Source organism: Adiantum capillus-veneris, chromosome 9 (genome assembly GCF_014529385.1).
Source record: "Adiantum capillus-veneris isolate H3 chromosome 9, ASM1452938v2, whole genome shotgun sequence".
NCBI lineage: Eukaryota > Viridiplantae > Streptophyta > Polypodiopsida > Polypodiales > Pteridaceae > Adiantum > Adiantum capillus-veneris.
Genome location: NC_140939.1, coordinates 70,782,401 through 70,793,881, shown reverse-complemented (window position 1 = coordinate 70,793,881; position 11,481 = coordinate 70,782,401). Strand labels below are relative to the sequence as shown.

General features: G+C 41.6%; 2 long non-coding RNA genes across 2 annotated transcripts in view; both read right to left on the bottom strand.

The window, feature by feature from the left end:
- Window positions 1-298: 298 nt before the first annotated feature.
- Window positions 299-881, bottom strand: LOC147450656 (uncharacterized). The gene is made up of 3 exons (XR_015189288.1): window positions 717-881; window positions 496-639; window positions 299-420 (listed from the first exon to the last, which is right to left on the bottom strand). It is a non-coding gene; the product is annotated as an uncharacterized LOC147450656 (long non-coding RNA).
- A 5,761-nt stretch (window positions 882-6,642) lies between these two features.
- LOC147450655 (uncharacterized) overlaps window positions 6,643-11,481 on the bottom strand; it is a 61,702-nt gene continuing 56,863 nt past the window's right edge. Inside the window, exon 3 of the long non-coding RNA XR_015189287.1 lies at window positions 6,643-6,912. This is a non-coding gene — a long non-coding RNA (uncharacterized LOC147450655). The remainder of the gene's footprint in view (window positions 6,913-11,481) is intronic.

Below are 11,481 nucleotides of genomic sequence, written 5' to 3'. Positions count from 1 at the left end.
TTAGCAATAGGCACGGATATAGATCGGAGACTATTACCGCGTCTATTGCCGTGCATATTATCGTGGATATTACCGTTATACGGCTTTTCAAAAATGAAGGTGCTCATTTGGGTTTCCCAAATGAGCAGCTTTATTTTGACTTGCATAAAACATGAGTTGCATTTGGAAAGTGTACAGAAAAAAATAAACAATAGACTTTGAATATACCTTACCTTAACAACTTAAAGAAAAAAAGAGAAATAATTTAAAAAATTTACAAATAAGATCAAAATTTTAGTTGAGTTGTATATACATGCACTGCTCATAGAGTTTTTTTTGTGCCACATTTGCACTTTAAAAGAGGACTACAAAAATTTATCTATCTGTTCTCATCCTCGTCTTGTCCTTGTCCATAGGTACATACGTTTGGTCACCCTAACTCTACATTAACCAAAACCCAATAAAAGAAATTAATAACTCAAAGCAATTAATACAATATGATTTGTCCACACTTACCACTTGTAGAGATCCGACTGTTGAGTCGAATTGCTCGCGAGAGATGTGATGATTCTCCAACAGTCATTGCCAAGTATCGAATTATGTGTGTCGCTCTTGATACTTGATCATCTCTCCAATCGGGCAACTCAGAGTGATAATTTCCTAAGTTAGCAATAACAAAAGAAATTTATAAAGAACATTTTTTGAACCGGTTTAGGCTCCAATTTTAAAAAACTTACATATTTGTCTTTCCAAGCTACTTTGCTACTCAAACCATAGTGTGTGGCAGTTTGTCTGGCCCGAGCATCACGTTGTTGACTATAGGATGAGCCCGTTGCAGCTTGTTTGCATTTTCCTGCATTACCCACTCCCACTTTGCATCTGCCATAGCTCATGTTTGAATTTGCGACCTGGTTGGACACTGTGTATCATACACTTGATTGCTTCTTTCTTTAAAAAAAATTGATATAGCCTTCCAACCATTGTGCTGAAAAACGCTCATTTGGGGCATTTGGAAATTGAGCATGCAATACTTCCTCGATGTAGTGTGCATGATCGGGCTATTGGTCTCTAAATTTTACAAAACAATTCTTATCTAAATATGGCGTCAAAACACCCTGCCATGTGTTGTACCAAAGTTCACTTCACCACCATACTTTACTTTGTAGTAGCGCCTATGTGTGTCTGACACGGGTGCGTCAATGTTCTCATCCTCAACATCTAGAGCGGCATGCTCTGAAATAGGGAATAGAGTCCTCCCTCCACTACCAAAACAAGCAAAGCCACAGGATCCCCTGTCGCTCAGCCTCTCACAGTGCTCGCTACCTTGAGAGGAACGTCGCCCCGCACTGTCTGAAGAAGTTCATCAACCAACTGCGGTCTGTCTACGATGCTCGGGTGAAGCATGAGTCGAATGGAATGGCATAGAGCCCTATGATGGAAGGGGAGTGGGACCTTGCAATGGAAGGGGAGTAGGTGAGCCCTGCGATGGAAGGGGACTAGGTGAGTAAGAAGGGGCTGTAGAAGGAGGTGCCGTTAGTGCAAGGCTCTGGATGTAGGAGTCCCTTTGTGGCTCCCCCATGACGTGGTCTACTGAGAAAGATCATAGGCCGCAAGCTGTTGTGGAGTGTAACGACCAAACAATCCCTTCGTCGAACGGAGGTACTCGTCCCGCAAAGAGAGTGCGTGCCATCAGGTGCTATGCTCCCTTTCTTAGTGTCTACATACATGCACATACACACATATATACATATACACGTGCATACATATCTACACATAGATACAGACATATACACACACATATATTCATGCATAGAGACAGACATATAGAACACACATCTATGCCAAAAACATCCCTTCGGTCCGTTTTCACCCACATCCGCCCCAAGGTGTGCATATGAGATGGAAAAAATCCATTGGTGAGGTAAGGTCTCTCTATATCTACCCCTTTCCTCTCTCTCTCTCTCTCTCTCTCTCTCTCTCTCTCTCTCTCTCTCTCTCTCTCATGTATATAGAGGATAGAGATAGACAGATATTAAAGCTTCGATTACCACTTCTATTAGCCTTTGAAAAAAATGCACTCAAGTAAGTACACCCATGGATTAGAATATTGTTTATTGCAAAGAGCAGTGGAGTGGGTTTAACTGTCTAAGTTGGCACCGATTCCTATCAAGCTTGCTATTGGCTCAATAATGGTTAAACCATATGCAATTCTAAAAATACTCCATTATTAAGACCATAGTTCCCGATGGTGTCCCCTGAACCCTGTAAATAGGCATGCCAATCGAGATAATAAATCCCAGAGCCACTTACCCTATTGAAATGAACAAGTCCAACCTTTTATAGATTAGAGGGGTGCATCTCTTCTTAGGTAGAGAAGAAATTTGCACTTTTGAAGATTGGGAGGCAGCTTTTAATTGGTGCAAGCTTCAAAACATTCTAGTTATTCTGGCAGCTAATTGGCCAAATTTTCAGTGATCTTTGCTGCAATCTCACGTTGTTCCTGCCATGTCCTTAGCCTTACAGACTGCTATCTACTGCTCCCACTTTTTACTTTCAATAGCCTGCTTTCCCTCATTATCATTTGGAATCTCCTCAATGATGACTTCCTTACTTTGGGTGACTACCCTGACTGACACTGGTTTTGGTGTAGGTACTTTTGGTTTCTTGCTTCTAGACACTTTGCTGCAAAGTTACCATACTTCCCGCATGTGTAGCAATTCAGGCTTAGCTTTGCAAAACCTCCTTTGTCCGTGTCCCTACCAGTACCACTCTAGTACCTTCCCCTGCCAGTACCAGTAATTGCACTAGCTTTATTGTCTTTGGACCCATTGTCCCCATCTGCTTTGGCCGATTTAGGGTTATTCAATGCAATCATTGATAGATCCTTCTCTTTTTTAAAATGATGGATTCCGATTCAAACATTGTTCCAAACATGACCATAGGCTTTACAATAAGTACATTGTGAACACTCGTCAAACCTATGATCTTTGGATCTACACTTGGAGCACCAAATCTCCGTCTTTTTAATTGAAGGCCTTGTCTTGCAATTTCACCATTTTGTTTTGACATTTCCTCCAGTTTCCTCATCCATGATCCTTTTTTCTTCCCCTTGCCCTTATAATCTGACTCATTTTAAACTGGAGCTAGAACTTGAGCTAGAACTCTCTTCAATGGTAGACCCGTTGTCACTGGACTGTCTCTTCTTGTGACTCTTTTTTTTCTTAGCTTGTTTCAATTTCAGAGCTCTTTGTACCATGTCATTAAACTTATTTGTTGGCACTAGAACCTCATGTTCCCTTAATTTCTTACTTCTAAATCCATTCAGAAACCAAGCTCCCATCCTCTTTTTAGAAGGAGGTTCTTTTGATTGTCTATTCAATTCCTTGATCTTTTCAATATAACTTTTGACCGACAACTTACCTTGCTTCATCTTATCAAGCTCACATAAATGTCTTCATCTCCTCTATTATATTTGAATACTCCAATTTAAAAGCCTTGATGAGCTTGTTGTATGATCTGAGTTGGGAAGTTGGACAATGGTAATACCATTTTCGAGCTTCCTCTTTCAATGTCTATGGAAAGTACTCCCCCCACTCATCTTCATGTATATCTTTAAGTTGTGCGTATTGCTCAAATGCCTGAATATGAACATCAAGATCATCATTCGTTTCACCTTTGAATATTGGGAAGGAGATTTTCAGATTATTGGAATTCTCAGTGTGACTGTTTCTAGATTTATGATTTGGTTTCTTATCTTTGGGTCTTCTTTTAATGTAGTGTTCTATATCAGCATCCCAATCATTGTCTATTTCAATCTCAGACAATGTATCCTCTGCTTTCTTCTTTGATGGTTTATGCTTTGATGCGTGACTATGTTTACTGCCCTCACTCTCTTCATTGTGTGTTTTGCTTCGCTAGAATCCATGGAATCAGTTACTCCAATCAACCCATTTTGCATGCCTTCTCCTGGAATGAGTTGAGTGTTGGAAATCCCTCAATTTGGCAATTGTCCCTAGCCTTGGGGGCACATCCGTCTCATTGCCAGGTTCTTTTTCAGTTTCAGAGCCTCGCTTTGATTCCTCCTATAATGTACTGACATGGGTTGGATCATCCATGAATCGGGTAGCCGGCCTTCGACCTCGTGCAACTCTTCTGGGTGGCATCTCTAATGTCTAGTGGCTATAACAACAACTAGGAGATAGTTCTCTACCTAGAGCAACTCAGCTCAAGCAACCGTGATCACCAAGATAGAATAAGCTGGACACTTTCAGACATCTATTCCAAGTTGGTAGTTAGAGTTAGTTCAAATTAGGCATTAAACTTCTAATCAAACAAAACAGTAAACTGAAAGACAAGATGATTGGAACTAGGAAAGTAATTGACACTGAAAGTAAGAATAGAAACTGGAATTGTACTATTTAGATCAGACAATTGTATACAAATATAGTCATTAAGACAAGTAAGCCTTCAACTTAATGAGAATTACAAAGTATGAACAACTCTTGGCTAAGAATGCGTAGTAATTAACACTAGACTTTGGAAGATTGGGGAATCAGGAATCCGATCCTCAAAAATGAAGTAATGAGCTCTATTTATAGCTCTCTACTTGCTCTCTGACTGACTGTTCTCTTTGTCGATTACTTCACTAATTGATTTTGCTAACCCCACCCTAGGCACCCCAATCTGGCAACCGTTCCCATCATTTACAAGCACCCCTCCCTACTTTTGAAAGCATTCATTGCTCTTATACACCTCTCTCTCTCTCTCTCTCTCTCTCTCTCTCTCTCTCTCTCTCTCTCTCTCTGACATTGCAAGCATTCCGGCTCCAAGGTCTCCATTGCCGCAGCCCTGAGCTTACACCTACAGCTCGCCATATATGTCCAGCATGCTACTGTAATATGGTGACGACACGATGCCCCAGTTTTCCCCCTCTTTCTAGCCCCTGCAACAAAATTAGTCCCTTGGGATCTTAGCAAATGATTTTAGAGAACGCTCTAACGCCCTTGAAGGTGGCACAATATTCGATCATTCCATGCCAACGGCCCTATGATCTTACAGTTCTTTCACACAAGAAGATTTAGAAATTTCCTCATGTAGAAAAACGGAGTCTTTTTCAGGCAATGCATAACATCATGAGCTTCTGTGAGGGAGGCACCACATACATATCTAGGTACGATTTGGGGCAGGGACCGCCCCCCCCCCCCCCCCCCCCCCCCCCCCTAGGCCGACAGTCCCCTGCCCCCATTCGTACCTAGATAGGTATGTGGTGCCTCCCTCACAGAAGCTCATGATGTTCACGTACGTCACAATGTGGGAATTATTGTGAGAATTTGTCAAAACTTCTTATGTCAATTCCTCTCTCTCTCTCTCTCTCTCTCTCTCTCTCTCGTGCCTGCATCAGAGCCATTTGTTGCAGCCCTATTTCAAATTATTCTATTCATGATATTCTATTGCATGCTCTGATGACACTTTATGCCTGTGGACCGTCTTTGAAGTAGCCTATCCTATAGGTGGTTCTATCCGCATTGCTAGCGAAGCTATTGACTACCATCATCAGAATCAAGCGTTGGAGCTAGTCATGTACGTCTGCCACTATAAGTATCTACAAACTAACTACCATCACTTGATTTAACTACAATACTTTGGCACATTCAATAAACACATCACTCAGTTTTGGACCTAGAAGAAGAAACAAGAACATCAAGCAAGCAATGGCAGAGTCCAAGTGAGCTAGAAATGCATGTTAGGATAAAAAAAAGAAACATAACACAACCAAACAAAGAGAGTAAAAGATTATCATCACATTCTAAGGGCAGCATCGGAGGGGACATGGAGTGTCCTTGAGGCTTTGATTGCACAAACGGGACACAGGGCGGCCCGAGGGGGGGGGGGGACCTTTTGCCTTCTCTAAATGTCAAGACCTTGAACAATCATGTGCAGCCAATGAGCATGTTGATAAGAGCGAGTGAAAGATGGCTCGCGCAAGCTAGCCTTATAGAAACAATGCTCGAAAAAAACTTTTTTCCAAGAATTTGTCCTTGAGGCTTTGATTGCACAAACGGGTCGCAGGGCAATGAGCATGTTGATAAGAGCAAGTGAAAGATGGCTCGCGCAAGCTAGCCTTATAGAAACAATGCTCGAAAAAAACTTTTTTCCAAGAATTTGGCAAACCTACACATGAGAAATATTAGAGGTGAATTTGACTATATTGAGGGTTTAACACTAAATTTCTCTAAATTTGGTAGGTTTTCGAACGTTCAATTTGAGGTAAATTTGCAAAATTTGTAGGTGGGATTAGACTAAACCTAGGTTTTTGTCGAGCAGTGTTAGAAAGCCAAGAAGCATGGAAAAAATAAGGAAAGCAAATACGAACTCCAATCATTTCCAAAACCTTGAACAAGGACAAGGAAAAATTGCACTATGAAAGAAATACAAAGGGGTTCATAATGAACTCTACGATTTATGTGTTGCTTGAACGAACAATCCATACATTCCATCATCTCAAGCGGGATGAGCTTGCCTTAGGGTTGTGAGGAGCTCACGCATCAGGGTACCTACAGCCTGCGAGGCTCGCGTAAAAAGGACTTTGCCATATCCCCCCTTTCACCCTCAAAAAGCTTTCACCAACAAGAATTAACTCATATTTGCAAACATTCCACAGGCTTAGTATGAATGGCTTAATTTAGAGCACATGGCGCCACCCTCAACTATAAGCAATCGTTTGTAAGCAATTATGTAAACATGTCACCAGATGCTTTGTTCACATCAATTATGATTGTGTGTTACAAGCCATTTCAAAATGCTAGATCATATGGAAGATTCATCCACAACAGCAAGAGTTATGTTTTACATTGAAGGCTCCGATAATCCGAATGCGTCCTTGATGAATATTCCGAGCATTCATACGTCAAGGATGACAACATACCAAAATACCTGCAGAGACAAAGGACCATGTCAGGATTGACAACACATGACTTCAGCAACAATGAATCAAACAAAAACGAAGTTTGAAGCTCCTCCTTTCGGCAATGAAACAAGTTCAAACACGGTATCCTTCTTGTGAAGACCATAGTTGAGTCCAGAGAATGCGATCTTTAAATTGCAAACGAGCAACCTGGCCCTGTTCTACTCAATTAGTAATCTTTTCCAAGTAAGTATAGGCCTTTGCCTCTGCCATGTTTCTAAGATATGAAGGGTAGCAACACCAAACCTAGGTCAGTTTGCATTGAGTGAATTGTTTAACATGAGATCTTTGGAACCAAACATTTAACTTCAAGATTCCTCGTGTCATGCATCATGTCAGTTCTCCAAATTCCTTCATTTATTCATTCACATATCTCAGCTTCAGCTCAGTTGTGATGTAATACCCTCGAGCTCGTCCATGTAAAGAGTTTCACTTATTCATTCACATGTTTCAGCTCGGTTGTGATGTAATACCCTCTGGAGCTCGTCCATGTACAGAGTTTCACTTATTCATTCGCCGCATTCCTTCAATCAACAAGAAGGTTCTAGAAGATTCTAACCTCCTCAAGAAGATTCAGCTCAGTTGTGATGTAATACCCTCTGGAGCTCGTCCATGTACAGAGTTTCACTTATTCATTCGCCGCATTCCTTCAATCAACAAAAAGGTTCTAGAAGATTCTAACCTCCTCAAGAAGAACCTAGAAAGTTCTAACCTCCTCAAGCACTAGTATAAATGGGTCTTGGGCCACAAGCCCCTCAGTCTTGCCAACACCAGTTGTGAGGCTCCTATGAGGAAATCCCTCTTCTAGTTCTTATGTTCAAGTCTTGTCCTTGCAATCAAGCCTTGTCTTGTACTCAAGTCATGTAATCCAAGTCTTGTATCTAGCTCTCTTAATAAAGTATTAAGTCTTGTAATCAATACTAAGCTTATCATCAAGTCCAAGTTCTTGTACATTGTGAGCGCCTCCTCTTGCTCTCTTCTAGCTCTATACGCGCTCATAACAATTTGGCAAGACTACCATCTCTTAATCTTCTCAAGCCATCATGGAGCCGACGATGGAAGGTGTCATCAACGCATTGCAAAGCATCCAAGCTCAGTAAGTAACGCTCAACTTCAAGCAGGGCAATCCCTAATCTTGGGACCGACATTGCAAGATCTTCAACGTCAAATTCAAGAGCTTCAAAAGACAAGCACACATCAAGTACAAGCTGCAAGATCCAACTATTCTCAACAACAATAAGGAGCCGAAGGTCAGCATGCTTGAAAAATTTGATGGGACTAGATCAAAGTTTAGAGGTTTTCTCCAACAAGTGCATCTCTTCATTTGAATACAAAAAGAGCGTTATCCAAATGATGCCTCTCAAGTAGGCCTTATTGGGACCCTCCTCTCGGGTACAGCTCTCTCTTGGTTTGCTCCCTTACTTGAAAAAGAATCTCCTCTCCTTCATGACTTTGAAGCTTTTGTGCGGGAGTTCTCTGCAACCTTTGGGGATACTGATAGAGCAAGGGTTGCTGAACCCAAACTTAGAAATCTCCGCCAAGGATCAAGACTTGCATCCGAATTTCGACAGCTCACTTGTGATTTAACTTGGCATGAGGAATATTCCATTAGCCAATTTCGGTGGGGATTAAAGGATGACGTAAAAGATCTTTTATTGACTATGCCAAAGGTTCACACACTAAGCGAGTTCATCTCTCAAGCAATAGAATGTGATAATCGACTATTTGAGAGACAACAAGAGAGGCGTCTTGGGGCACCATTGCGATCCCAAACAAAAGTGATACATAATGACTACACACCTCAACAGGGCCATGAATCGAGCATTGAGCCCATGCAAATTGATTCAGCACGGTTTCAACCTCTCTCAGCCCAAGAGAAGCAAAGGCGACACATTAATGGCTTATGTATGTATTGCGGAGAGCAGGGCACATTGTTCAACAGTGTCCAAGGAAGAGAAGGATGAAGGTTCACGATGCAATGGCCTCAATGTGTTCGGAAAACATGGATGTCCAACCTCAATAGAGACCGACCGTTTTGGACAAAAGTCAAGCAAAAGAAGGTCTCTTTCTTTTTGTTGAGTCCACTTCAAGTTTTATGCTACTAGTCAAGATCCATATGCTGGATAAGCACATGGATTATGAAGCATTACTAGATTCAGGCACAACAGCGTGCTTCATGGACAAAGAATTTGCAAAAGAGCAAGGCATACCACTTGTGGAGAAGTCTAATCCAGCAATTGTAGAAGTCATTGATGGTCGCCTCCTCACTTCAGGGGATATCAGGTATGAAACTCGCCCCATAGAAGTAACATTGGAGGAGCATGTTTCAAGAATAACGTTCAATATCATACAAAGCTCAAGCAATCCAATTGTTATTGGGCTATCGTGGCTTGAATTACATAATCCTAACATCGATTGGAGGGCTTGGAGAATTGAACCACGGAAAGTCCAAAAGAAGAAGGCAAGACATAATAGACCTATATATCTTGGAGCCAAGGTCTTCATGCGTGTAGCAAAAAAGTATCCAACTTTCCTGATATTCGTAACACCGAGCTACACGTCAACAACAAACATCATGGATACATTGCCACATCAATATCAAGATTACAATGATGTTTTTGAGAAGAAGAATGCAAACCTCTTACCGGAGCATCGACCCTATGATTGTGCTATAGAGCTTCAGGAGGGAACCCAACCCCCTTTTGGCCCAATATACAAGCTATCTCAAGAGGAATTGGTACAATTACGAAAAAATATTGATAAGAATCTTGCTAAGGGGTTCATACGACACTCAAAGTCCCCAGCAAGAGCTCCAATACTCTTTTTAAAAAAGAAGGACGGAACTCTCCGGATGTGCGTGGATTATAGAGGCCTGAACAAGATCACCGTCAAGAATCGCTATCCCCTTCCCTTGATCCCAGCACCTTGGCAAGGCGAGAATATTTACAAAAATAGACCTTCGTGGTGCTTACAACATAGTCAGAATCAAAGAAGGTGATGAATGGAAGACAGCCTTTCGCACAAGGTATGGCCACTTTGAATATACCGTCATGCCATTTGGTTTCACAAATGCCCCAGCAGTTTTTCAACATTTAATAAACAACATCTTTCGGGGGTATTTGGATTATTTTATGGTAATATACTTGGATGATACCTTGATATTTCCCAAGGATCAAGAACAGTATGAGCACCATGTACGGTTAGTGCTTGAAAAGCTTCGTGCATCAGGGTTATATGCAAAGTTGGAGAAGTGCTCTTTTCATCAATCTAAGGTGGAATTTCTTGGTTATGTCATCTCTGAAAAGGGAATCTCCATGGATCCAAAGAAGGTTTTAACCATCCTTGATTAGGAGAGACCCACCTCGGTAAGAGATGTCCAATGTTTCCTCACATTTGCAAATTTCTATCGTATCTTTATCAAGGGATACTCCAAGGTGGTTACAGTACTCACAAGGTTGACATGCCATAATAAGTTTGTTTGGGACTCAGAGGCCGCGAAAGCTTTTCAGACTCTCAAGCAAGCTTTCACAACCGCACCCATTCTAATTCACGTAGATCCTACAAAGCCTTTCAGTTTGAAACAAGCGCTTCAAATTTTGCCCTTGGCGCTATTCTATCCCAAGTAGGTAAGGATGGTCGAGTACATCCAGTGGCTTTTCATTCCCGCAAGTTCTCAAACTACAAAAATCAATTATGAAATCCATGACAAAGAGCTCTTAGCAATCGTCGACTCCTTCCACACTTGGCGTCACCTACTTGAAGGAGCTCCTCATAAGATCACTGTCTATACAGATCACAAGAATTTGGAATACTTCATGGTATCCCGCGTCTTGAATCCTCGCCAAGCCACGTGGAGTGGTATCCTATCAAGGTTTGATTTTCTTATCTCTTATAGGCTTGGCCTTCAACAAGGTAAGCCAGATGCCTTATCAAGAAGATCCTACCTTGCACCTAGAGAAGGCGACGCAGCATTTGATCAACAAGAGTCAGTGATTTTGAAACCTGAGCAGCTTAAGCTAAACGCCACCATAAGCTAAGCTCCTGAAGATTCTACCTTTCTTTCTAAGGTGAAGACGCAAATTGCCATGGACCCACTTGCTCAGAATATTAGACAACAACTACAAGGACAAGGGATTAATGAGGACTTTCAAGAAATTGATGGACTTATAATTTACTATAAGGGTCTTCTCTATATTCCGCCAAGACCAACACGCTTGGAGGTACTTCAGCAACGGCATGATCTTCCATCAGCAGGGCATTTTGGGGTTAATAAGACAATTGAGCTTCTCTCCCGTGACTTTTGGTGGCCTAAAATGTGGAAGCTTGTCAAGGAGTATGTAGGCACTCGTGACACTTGCAATAGATCAAACGCCCCTCGTCATCGTCCTCATGGGTTAATCCATCCTTTGCACATTCCAGCAAACCATAGTCATCCATCTCCATGGATTTCATTGTAGAGCTACCCTTCTCACAAGGATTTGACTCCATTTTAGTAGTCGTGGATCGGTTTACAAAAATGACACAATTCATTCCAACCA